An 11,367-nucleotide genomic window follows, 5' to 3' on the forward strand; every position below is an offset into this window, starting at 1 on the left:
GCACTGTATATGGGGCACAGCTATGGGGCACAATGAACGGTGCAGAGCACTGTATATGGGGCACAGCTATGGGGCACAATGAACGGTGCAGAGCACTGTACATGGGGCACAGCTATGGGGCACAATGAACGGTGCAGAGCACTGTATATGGGGCACAGCTATGGGGCACAATGAACGGTGCAGAGCATTGTATATGGGGCACAGCCAGGGCCGTATTTGCCACTAGGCACGCATGCAAGATGGCCCGGGAGAAGGAGCGGGGAGGGGGTGGAGAGATGAGCCATGCATAGGGAGGGAGGGGGGGGAATTATGAGCGCCATCAGCCATGCATAGGGAGGGGGGGGAATTATGAGCGCCATCAGCCATGCATAGGGAGGGGGGGGAATTATGAGCGCCATCAGCCATGCATAGGGAGGGAGGGGGGGGGAATTATGAGCCATCAGCCATGCATAGGGGAAGAGGGGGGAATTGTGAGCCATCAGCCATGCATAGGGAGGGAGGGGGGGGGAATTATGAGCCATCAGCCATGCATAGGGAGGGGGGGGAATTATGAGCCATCAGCCATGCATAGGGAGGGGGGGGGAATTATGAGCCATGCATACAGGAGGAGGGGAGGGGGATATGAGCCATGGCCATTATACAATATGGAGCATCATGTGGGGTCATTATACAGTATGGAGCATCATGTGCGGTGATTATACAGTATTGAGCATCATGTGGGGCCATTATACAGTATGGAGCATCATGTGCGGCCATTATACAGTATGGAGCATCATGTGCGGTCATTATACAGTATGGATCATCATGTGTGGCCATTATACAGTATGGAGCATCATGTGCGGCCATTATACAGTATGGAGCATCATGTGCGGTCATTATACAGTATGGATCATCATGTGTGGCCATTATACAGTATGGAGCATCATGTGGGGTCATTATACAGTATGGAGCATCATGTGTGGCCATTATACAGTATGGAGCATCATGTGCGGCCATTATACAGTATGGAGCATCATGTGCGGCCATTATACAGTATGGATCATCATGTGTGGCCATTATACAGTATGGAGCATCATGTGGGGTCATTATACAGTATTGAGCATCATGTGCGGCGATTATACAGTATGGAGCATCATGTGTGGTCATTATACAGTATGGAGCATCATGTGTGGTCATTATACAGTATTGAGCATCATGTGCGGTCATTATACAGTATGGAGCATCATGTGCGGTCATTATACAGTATGGAGCATCATGTGCGGCCATTATACAGTATGGAGCACCATGTGGGGTCATTATACAGTATGGAGCATCATGTGCGGTCATTATACAGTATTGAGCATCATGTGCGGCGATTATACAGTATGGAGCATCATGTGTGGTCATTATACAGTATGGAGCATCATGTGTGGTCATTATACAGTATTGAGCATCATGTGCGGTCACTATACAGTATGGAGCATCATGTGCGGTCATTATACAGTATGGAGCATCATGTGCGGCCATTATACAGTATGGAGCACCATGTGGGGTCATTATACAGTATGGAGCATCATGTGCGGTCATTATACAGTATTGAGCATCATGTAGGGCCATTATACAGTATGGAGCATCATGTGCGGTCATTATACAGTATGGAGCATCATGTGTGGCCATTATACAGTATGGAGCATCATGTGCGGCCATTATACAGTATGGAGCATCATGTAGGGCCATTATACAGTATGTGGAGCACTGTGTAGTCATTATACAGTATGGAGCACTGCGTGGCCATATTTTTTTGGTTTTAATTATTGTATATGAAACAGTGTGATCAGCAGTGATGAATGGGTGTGGTTGGGACTTGGATATGGGTGTGATTAGTTGTGAAATGGGTGTGGTCAGAGGCGTGGCCTAAAATTTGCCGCGGCGCACTACGTTCGCCGCAACCTTTACACCTTTTTCCCTTCTTCAAAAGTTGGGGGGTATGGTACCGCATTTCCCAGATCACAGCAAGTACCGCAAATCCCATAGGGAATGAATGAAACCAAACGCAGTGTTGCCGTAAGTGATCCGTTACGCGGCAGATGCAGAAAAACTGCCCGATCTGCTGCAAAAGGCGACTTTCACATCAGCGATTCTTGCCAAAGTCTATGCAGATAGTGTCATACTCACCAATGGGGGAGGCAGCACTAAAAGTGCCTAGGGCAGCAGAAACTCTAAATACGGCCCTGGGCACAGCTATGGGGCACAATGAACGGTGCAGAGCACTATATGGGGCACAGATATGGGGCACAATGAACGGTGCAGAGCACAGTATGGGGCACAGCTATGGGACAAAATGAACGGTGCAGAGCACTATACGGGGCACAGCTATGGGACAAAATGAACGGTGCAGAGCACTATATGGGGCACAGCTATGGGGAAATATGAACGGTGCAGAGCACTATATGGCACAGCTATGGGGAAATAATTATCTATTTTTATTTTTGAAATTCACCGGTAAATGCTGCATTTCCACCCTAGGCTTGTACTCGAGTCAATAAGTTTTCCCAGTTTTTTGTGGCAAAATTAGGGGGGTCGGCTTATACTCGGGTCGGCTTATACTCGAGTATATACGGTAAATGGAACTAATGAAAGACAAGATAAAGGGTCAGTTTTCAACTAAGTCACAAGACTGTGTAGAAAAAGAGCATGTTAGAGAGGCAGAAAGGTTTATGTTTTCCAGCTTTTTTAACCCTTGACCACTGAACAAACTCCTTTTAACTTAAATAAGTTGTCTCATCTGCCTAAATGGGTAAAATTGCAAAGCATCTCTAAAAACAACCAACTTTGCAATTTATTTATTAATTAAATTTTTTTTCATAGAAGGAATGTGTGTTGTACTTGCGCTATATAGAATGCATAGATTGAACACCAACATAATTACCTGTGGGGCAGGTGTCAGCTTTATGGGACAGCTTTTTAAGAGATTTTGGTGCTAGGTACGGACAGAGATATATCGATCCAAGCTGAAGTCTAAAGAAAATAAGATAAAGGGACTTAAAATTGTGAATAAAAAATATACTGCTATATTACCATAACTAAATAAACCTGTCAAGAAAGGGGGGGGGAGAAACAAATGCTGTGGGGGACAAGAAAAAACAAGAGCTAGAAAACGTGTTCCTCTGGGGAGAGGGAGAGGGAGAGGGAGAGATGTGCAATAAAACAGTGTGGTAGCTAGACCTGCAGGCTACAAGGTAAGCCCCATATATTGCTCCATACAGTATAATGGGCCTCATATAGTGCTCCATACAGTATAATGGGTCCCATATATTGCTCCATACAGTATAATGGGCCCCATATATTGCTCCATACAGTATAATGGGCCCCATATATTGCTCCATACAGTATAATGGGTCCCATATATTGCTCCATACAGTATAATGGGTCCCATATATTGCTTCGTACAGTATAATGGGCCCCATATATTGCTCCATACAGTAATTATTTTGGTGTTCAATCTATGCATTCTATATAGCGCAAGTACAACACATATTCCTTCTATAGTATTTATATTTCCCTAGGTGGTTTAGGGCTTTACTTGCAGCTTATTCTTTGCATTTATATTATATATTTATTTATATTAAATATACTGATGTCTAAAAAAAATTTCAGTTCTGTCGTGTGCCGTTTGCTGTTTCCGGCAACCTCTACTGTTTATCAGCTGGGAGGCAGAGAAGTAGTGCGCTCCTGAAGAAAAAAGATGATCAGTCCTCTGTAAGAAGTACCTACCACCCCCAGGGAAACTTTATGATGTAAAAGGAAATTAAACTATACAGTCTCCCAAATAAATAGTTAGGAAAGCAAAAGGTACCACATAGTCCTCCATACATTATAATGGGCCCCATATATTGCTCCATACAATATAATGGGCCCCATATATTGCTTGATACAGTATAAGGAACTCCATATATTGCTCCATTCAGTATTATGGTCCGCCAGGCCTCGACCAATCAGAGACCGGCACAGCATCGACGTAGAAATCCCGCGTCTCTGATTGGTCGAGGCTGCCAGGCCTCGACCAATCAGCAACGGGCACAGCGACGATGATGTCATAAAGGACGTAGACATCTCACGTTTCTGATTCAGCAACGGGCACAGTATCGACGTACATGTCATAATGGTTGCCATGGCGACGATGTCATAAAGGTTGCCTCGACCAATCAGCGACGGGCACAGTCTGCCGCAAATTCTGGAATCATCATTGTCCATATACTACAGGGACATGCATATTCTAGAATACCCGATGCGTTAGAATCGGGCCACAATCTAGTACTGTATAATGGGCCCGATATATTGCTCCATACAGTATAATGGGCCCCATATATTGCTCCATACTGTATAATGGGCCCCATATATTGCTCCATTCAGTATTATGGTCCCCATATATTGCTCCATACAGTATAATGGGCCCCACATATTGCTCCATACAGTATAATGGGCCCCATATATTGCTCCATACAGTATAATGGGTCCCATATATTGCTCCATACAGTATAATGGGCCCCATATATTGCTGCATACAGTATAATGGGCCCCATATATTGCTCCATACAGTATCATGGCCCTATATATTGTTCCATACAATACAGGTCCTTCTCAAAAAATTAGCATATAGTGTTAAATTTCATTATTTACCATAATGTAATGATTACAATTAAACTTTCATATATTATAGATTCATTATCCACCAACTGAAATTTGTCAGGTCTTTTATTGTTTTAATACTGATGATTTTGGCATACAACTCCTGATAACCCAAAAAACCTGTCTCAATAAATTAGCATATCAAGAAAAGGTTCTCTAAACGACCTATTACCCTAATCTTCTGAATCAACTAATTAACTCTAAACACATGCAAAAGATACCTGAGGCTTTTATAAACTCCCTGCCTGGTTCATTACTCAAAACCCCCATCATGGGTAAGACTAGCGACCTGACAGATGTCAAGAAGGCCATCAATGACACCCTCAAGCAAGAGGGTAAGACCCAGAAAGAAATTTCTCAACAAATAGGCTGTTCCCAGAGTGCTGTATCAAGGCACCTCAATGGTAAGTCTGTTGGAAGGAAACAATGTGGCAGAAAACGCTGTACAACGAGAAGAGGAGACCGGACCCTGAGGAAGATTGTGGAGAAGGACCGATTCCAGACCTTGGGGAACCTGAGGAAGCAGTGGACTGAGTCTGGTGTGGAAACATCCAGAGCCACCGTGCACAGGCGTGTGCAGGAAATGGGCTACAGGTGCCGCATTCCCCAGGTAAAGCCACTTTTGAACCATAAACAGCGGCAGAGGTGCCTGACCTGGGCTACAGAGAAGCAGCACTGGACTGTTGCTAAGTGGTCCCAAGTACTTTTTTCTGATGAAAGCAAATTTTGCATGTCATTCGGAAATCAAGGTGCCAGAGTCTGGAGGAAGACTGGGGAGAAGGAAATGCCAAAATGCCTGAAGTCCAGTGTCAAGTACCCACAGTCAGTGATGGTGTGGGGTGCCATGTCAGCTGCTGGTGTTGGTCCACTGTGTTTCATCAAGGGCAGGGTCAATGCAGCTAGCTATCAGGAGATTTTGGAGCACTTCATGCTTCCATCGGCTGAAATGCTTTATGGAGATGAAGATTTCATTTTTCAGCACGACCTGGCACCTGCTCACAGTGCCAAAACCACTGGTAAATGGTTTAGTGACCATGGTATTACTGTGCTCAATTGGCCTGCCAACTCTCCTGACCTGAACCCCATAGAGAATCTGTGGGATATTGTGAAGAGAAAGTTGAGAGACGCAAGACCCAACACTCTGGATGAGCTTAAGGCCGCTATTGAAGCATCCTGGGCCTCCATAACATCTCAGCAGTGTCACAGGCTGATTGCCTCCATGCCACGCCGCATTGAAGCAGTCATTTCTGCCAAAGGATTCCCAACCAAGTATTGAGTGCATAACTGAACATTATTATTTGTTTTTTTTTTTGTTTGTTATTAAAAAACACTTTTATTTGATTGGATGGGTGAAATATGCTAATTTACTGAGACAGGTTTTTTGGGTTATCAGGAGTTGTATGCCAAGATCATCAGTATTAAAACAATAAAAGACCTGACAAATTTCAGTTGGTGGATAATGAATCTATAATATATGAAAGTTTAATTGTAATCATTACATTATGGTAAATAATGAAATTTAACACTATATGCTAATTTTTTGAGAAGGACCTGTATATTGGGCCCCATATATTGCTTGATACAGTATAATGAACTCCATATATTGCTCCAATCAGTATTATGGTCCCCATATATTGCTCCATACATTATAATGGGCCCCATATATTGCTCCATACAGTATAATGGTCCCCATATACTGCTCCATACAGTATAATGGGCCCTATATATTGCTCCATTCAGTATTATGGTCCCCATGTATTGCTCCATACAGTTTAATGGTCCCCATATATTGCTCCATATAGTAACATAGTAACATAGTAACATAGTTAGTAAGGCCGAAAAAAGACATTTGTCCATCCAGTTCAGCCTATATTCCATCATAATAAATCCCCAGATCTACGTCCTTCTACAGAACCTAATAATTGTATGATACAATATTGTTCTGCTCCAGGAAGACATCCAGGCCTCTCTTGAACCCCTCGACTGAGTTCGCCATCACCACCTCCTCAGGCAAGCACTTCCAGATTCTCACTGCCCTAACAGTAAAGAATCCTCTTCTATGTTGGTGGAAAAACCTTCTCTCTTCCAGACGCAAAGAATGCCCCCTTGTGCCCGTCACCTTCCTTGGTATAAACAGATCCTCAGCGAGATATTTGTATTGTCCCCTTATATACTTATACATGGTTATTAGATCACCCCTTAGTCGTCTTTTTTCTAGACTAAATAATCCTAATTTCGCTAATCTATCTGGGTATTGTAGTTCTCCCATCCCCTTTATTAATTTTGTTGCCCTCCTTTGTACTCTCTCTAGTTCCATTATATCCTTCCTGAGCACCGGTGCCCAAAACTGGACACAGTACTCCATGTGCGGTCTAACTAGGGATTTGTACAGAGGCAGTATAATGCTCTCATCATGTGTATCCAGACCTCTTTTAATGCACCCCATGATCCTGTTTGCCTTGGCAGCTGCTGCCTGGCACTGGCTGCTCCAGGTAAGTTTATCATTAACTAGGATCCCCAAGTCCTTCTCCCTGTCAGATTTACCCAGTGGTTTCCCATTCAGTGTGTAATGGTGATATTGATTCCTTCTTCCCATGTGTATAACCTTACATTTATCATTGTTAAACCTCATCTGCCACCTTTCAGCCCAAGTTTCCAATTTATCCAGATCCATCTGTAGCAGAATACTATCTTCTCTTGTATTAACTGCTTTACATAGTTTTGTATCATCTGCAAATATCGACATTTTACTGTGTAAACCTTCTACCAGATCATTAATGAATATGTTGAAGAGAACAGGTCCCAATACCGACCCCTGCGGTACCCCACTGGTCACAGCGACCCAGTTAGAGACTATACCATTTATAACCACCCTCTGCTTTCTATCACTAAGCCAGTTACTAACCCATTTACACACATTTTCCCCCAGACCAAGCATTCTCATTTTGTGTACCAACCTCTTGTGCGGCACGGTATCAAACGCTTTGGAAAAATCGAGATATACCACGTCCAATGACTCACCGTGGTCCAGCCTATAGGTTACCTCTTCATAAAAACTGATTAGATTGGTTTGACAGGAGCGACTTCTCATAAACCCATGCTGATATGGAGTTAAACTGTTATTCTCATTGAGATAATCCAGAATAACATCCCTCAGAAACCCTTCAAATATTTTACCAACAATAGAGGTTAGACTTACTGGCCTATAATTTCCAGGTTCACTTTTAGAGCCCTTTTTGAATATTGGCACCACATTTGCTATGCGCCAGTCCTGCGGAACAGACCCCGTCGCTATAGAGTCCTTAAAAATAAGAAATAATGGTTTATCTATTACTTTACTTAGTTCTCTTAGTACTCGTGGGTGTATGCCATCCGGACCCGGAGATTTATCTATTTTAATCTTATTTAGCCAGTTTCGCACCTCTTCTTGGGTTAGATTGGTGACCCTTAATATAGGGTTTTCATTGTTTCTTGGGATTTCACCTAGCATTTCATTTTCCACCGTGAATACCGTGGAGAAGAAGGTGTTTAATATGTTAGCTTTTTCCTCGTCATCTACAACCATTCTTTCCTCACTATTTTTTAAGGGGCCTACATTTTCAGTTTTTATTCTTTTACTATTGATATAGTTGAAGAACAGTTTGGGATTAGTTTTACTCTCCTTAGCAATGTGCTTCTCTGTTTCCTTTTTGGCAGCTTTAATTAGTTTTTTAGATAAAGTATTTTTCTCCCTATAGTTTCTTAGAGCTTCAATGGTGCCATCCTGCTTTGGTAGTGCAAATGCTTTCTTTTTACTGTTAAGTGCCTGTCTTACTTCTTTGTTTAGCCACATTGGGTTTTTCCTATTTCTAGTCCTTTTATTCCCACAAGGTATAAACCGCTTACACTGCCTATTTAGGATGTTCTTAAACATTTTCCATTTATTATCTATATTCTTATTTCTGAGGATATTGTCCCAGTCTACCAGATTAAGGGCATCTCTAAGCTGATCAAACTTTGCCTTCCTAAAGTTCAGTGTTTTTGTGACTCCCTGACAAGTCTCCCTAGTGAATGACAGGTGAAACTGTACAATATTGTGGTCGCTATTTCCTAGATGCCCGACCACCTGCAGATTTGTTATTCTGTCAGGTCTATTAGATAGTATTAGGTCTAAAAGTGCTGCTCCTCTGGTTGGATTCTTCACCAAAAAAAAAACACCAAAAACAGGCAAAGATGCTTACCTGTCTAAACAGGCCTCAATACAAATGCACAAGCAGGGTGCAGCGGACCCAAACAAAATAGCAAATGCACAGGTGCAATACCTAATGAAACAGCCAGCCTTCAATAAGGGTTTGGCCGTGTGGTACACCAATGCACTAAGATAAAATACTCTGTATGTGGCGTGTTCACACAATGAATACAAAGCATCTGGCTACAGCCTATTAATAACGCCCTATGGCGGGCTGCCCAGTGCTAAAATGCATCCCGTGTGAACAGAGGCCACAGTGTACAGAACAATTTGGGCCCAGCTGCACCCTGCAAAAAATATACGTGCAAAAAAAACATATAAATATACAGGTCCTTCTCAAAAAATTAGCATATAGTGTTAAATTTCATTATTTACCATAATGTAATGATTACAATTAAACTTTCATATATTATAGATTCATTATCCACCAACTGAAATTTGTCAGGTCTTTTATTGTTTTAATACTGATGATTTTGGCATACAACTCCTGATAACCCAAAAAACCTGTCTCAATAAATTAGCATATCAAGAAAAGGTTCTCTAAACGACCTATTACCCTAATCTTCTGAATCAACTAATTAACTCTAAACACATGCAAAAGATACCTGAGGCTTTTATAAACTCCCTGCCTGGTTCATTACTCAAAACCCCCATCATGGGTAAGACTAGCGACCTGACAGATGTCAAGAAGGCCATCATTGACACCCTAAAGCAAGAGGGTAAGACCCAGAAAGAAATTTCTCAACAAATAGGCTGTTCCCAGAGTGCTGTATCAAGGCACCTCAATGGTAAGTCTGTTGGAAGGAAACAATGTGGCAGAAAACGCTGTACAACGAGAAGAGGAGACCGGACCCTGAGGAAGATTGTGGAGAAGGACCGATTCCAGACCTTGGGGAACCTGAGGAAGCAGTGGACTGAGTCTGGTGTGGAAACATCCAGAGCCACCGTGCACAGGCGTGTGCAGGAAATGGGCTACAGGTGCCGCATTCCCCAGGTAAAGCCACTTTTGAACCATAAACAGCGGCAGAGGTGCCTGACCTGGGCTACAGAGAAGCAGCACTGGACTGTTGCTAAGTGGTCCCAAGTACTTTTTTCTGATGAAAGCAAATTTTGCATGTCATTCGGAAATCAAGGTGCCAGAGTCTGGAGGAAGACTGGGGAGAAGGAAATGCCAAAATGCCTGAAGTCCAGTGTCAAGTACCCACAGTCAGTGATGGTGTGGGGTGCCATGTCAGCTGCTGGTGTTGGTCCACTGTGTTTCATCAAGGGCAGGGTCAATGCAGCTAGCTATCAGGAGATTTTGGAGCACTTCATGCTTCCATCGGCTGAAATGCTTTATGGAGATGAAGATTTCATTTTTCAGCACGACCTGGCACCTGCTCACAGTGCCAAAACCACTGGTAAATGGTTTAGTGACCATGGTATTACTGTGCTCAATTGGCCTGCCAACTCTCCTGACCTGAACCCCATAGAGAATCTGTGGGATATTGTGAAGAGAAAGTTGAGAGACGCAAGACCCAACACTCTGGATGAGCTTAAGGCCGCTATTGAAGCATCCTGGGCCTCCATAACATCTCAGCAGTGTCACAGGCTGATTGCCTCCATGCCACGCCGCATTGAAGCAGTCATTTCTGCCAAAGGATTCCCAACCAAGTATTGAGTGCATAACTGAACATTATTATTTGTTGTTTTTTTTGTTTGTTATTAAAAAACACTTTTATTTGATTGGATGGGTGAAATATGCTAATTTACTGAGACAGGTTTTTTGGGTTATCAGGAGTTGTATGCCAAGATCATCAGTATTAAAACAATAAAAGACCTGACAAATTTCAGTTGGTGGATAATGAATCTATAATATATGAAAGTTTAATTGTAATCATTACATTATGGTAAATAATGAAATTTAACACTATATGCTAATTTTTTGAGAAGGACCTGTATATTGGGCCCCATATATTGCTTGATACAGTATAATGAACTCCATATATTGCTCCAATCAGTATTATGGTCCCCATATATTGCTCCATACATTATAATGGGCCCCATATATTGCTCCATACAGTATAATGGTCCCCATATACTGCTCCATACAGTATAATGGGCCCTATATATTGCTCCATTCAGTATTATGGTCCCCATGTATTGCTCCATACAGTTTAATGGTCCCCATATATTGCTCCATATAGTAACATAGTAACATAGTAACATAGTTAGTAAGGCCGAAAAAAGACATTTGTCCATCCAGTTCAGCCTATATTCCATCATAATAAATCCCCAGATCTACGTCCTTCTACAGAACCTAATAATTGTATGATACAATATTGTTCTGCTCCAGGAAGACATCCAGGCCTCTCTTGAACCCCTCGACTGAGTTCGCCATCACCACCTCCTCAGGCAAGCACTTCCAGATTCTCACTGCCCTAACAGTAAAGAATCCTCTTCTATGTTGGTGGAAAAACCTTCTCTCTTCC

The sequence above is a fragment of the Ranitomeya imitator genome, chromosome 1 (assembly GCF_032444005.1).
Source record: "Ranitomeya imitator isolate aRanImi1 chromosome 1, aRanImi1.pri, whole genome shotgun sequence".
NCBI lineage: Eukaryota > Metazoa > Chordata > Amphibia > Anura > Dendrobatidae > Ranitomeya > Ranitomeya imitator.